The sequence below is a fragment of the Cucurbita moschata genome, unplaced genomic scaffold (genome assembly GCF_002738365.1).
Source record: "Cucurbita moschata cultivar Rifu unplaced genomic scaffold, Cmos_1.0 Cmo_Scf00046, whole genome shotgun sequence".
Classification (NCBI taxonomy): domain Eukaryota; kingdom Viridiplantae; phylum Streptophyta; class Magnoliopsida; order Cucurbitales; family Cucurbitaceae; genus Cucurbita; species Cucurbita moschata.
Genome location: NW_019268562.1, coordinates 1,068,192 through 1,069,905, shown reverse-complemented (window position 1 = coordinate 1,069,905; position 1,714 = coordinate 1,068,192). Strand labels below are relative to the sequence as shown.

The following is a 1,714-nucleotide window of genomic DNA, read 5'->3' as shown; positions in this document are numbered from 1 at the left end:
TATTTTCAAGATTACAAAAAAAACCTCCATTGTTAAATAAACTTTTTAAGACTCATTTATGACCATGGATAAGTATGCAAGATCGCCTGAGGTATGACCTTAAGAAAAATGATGAAACAACTCTTAATAACCTTTTATAAGAATCCAGGTTTGTTATGAATATCAAATGACAACATGTGTATATGAAACTTAAGAAAAATGATGAAACAACCCTTAATAACCTTTTATAAGAATCAAGGTTTGTTATGAATATCAAATGACAACATGTGTACATGAAACTATTCTTAAGTATCTCAAGTTTTACTACATATAAGAATATTTATTATGCTTATGCAAATCCGTCTTAGGTGAGAGTTTTATTAAGTCACTCCGTAGTGTTACAAAGAAATTTGAGGAAATAACATTTTTTCTTTTTTTTTAGATGTTTATGCACAAATAGTAAGAGGAAGCTTTGAGGTTGTATGAGGCAAAGTGGTCAATGATTGGATACTTTAGCAAGATTTGGAGTATGTGAATTAAAAGATAAAGTAATACATATAGACTAATCAAGTCATGATCTAGTTAAAGGAAGAAACTAAATCACCGGGAAGAAATTAGGAAGGTTTGAATTAAGGTTGAATGTTATATGTAAGTTATTCCAACATTAATACCAACACTAGATCTGAGTTAGAATGATGTTGTTGGGCTCACTAATTTCCCATAACTTAAGTAATTTTTATAAATCAGATATTGAACAAGGTTTCTAGACTTGTTTTATAATAGTGTTCATATCGATTATAGGAGGCTAATTAGAGACAAAAAAAAATAACAAGATGAGCCCTTAAGCCAACTTGATACCTCTATATAAAGAGGGGAACTTTCTTTATAAGAGTGTGAAAATTTCTCTATGCGTTTTAAAAGCGTAAGGTAATCCCAAAAATCAAAAGAATACAATACCTATATGGGCCAATTTCATTAATTTTCAATAATGATATATTAGATTTAAAAGATAATCACTTATAGTTTTAAGTTTATTATGCATAAAATTATTTTATGTAAGCGAAACTCGATTGACTGAATGAGGAGCTACCGATCTACAATGTGCATAAAGCCTATGGCCTATTAACTCAGTTGGTTAGAATGTCGTGCTAATAATGTGAAGGTCATTGATTTGACACTTGCATGGGCCAATTTCATTTCTTCTTAATAATATCTTTTCATGATACGGGGTTACAAGATTACGAACTTTAAAGATAATGACAAAGTTTTAAGTTTTTTATGCATAAAATTATGTAACCTAAACTCGATTGACTAAATTAGGAGCTATCGATCTACAATGTGCATAAAACCTATGGCCTATTAGCTCAATTGGTTAGAACGTCGTGCTAATAACGTGAAGGTCGTAAGTTCGACACCTGCATGGGCCAATTTTATTCATTTTTAATAATATCTTTTCATGATACGAGTTAAAACACTACGAACTTTAAAAGATAACGACTTTTTTAAGTTTATTATGCATAAAGTTATGTAAACAAAACTAGATTGACTAGTTTAGGAGCCAATGATCTATACTGTGCATAAAACCTATGCCCTATTAGCTCAGTTGGTTAATTGTCGTGTTAAGAACGTGAAGGTCATACGTTCGACAATCACATAGGCCAAATTCCATTAATTCTTAATAGTATCTTTTCATGATACAAGGTTACAACACTACGAACTTTAAACCGAGGTAACC

General features: G+C 30.5%; 1 non-coding gene across 1 annotated transcript; it reads left to right on the top strand.

Annotated features, from left to right (window-relative positions):
• Nucleotides 1–1,332: 1,332 nt before the first annotated feature.
• Nucleotides 1,333–1,406, top strand: TRNAI-AAU. Its single transcript has one exon. It is a non-coding gene; the product is annotated as a tRNA-Ile (tRNA).
• The last annotated feature ends 308 nt before the right edge of the window (nucleotides 1,407–1,714 follow it).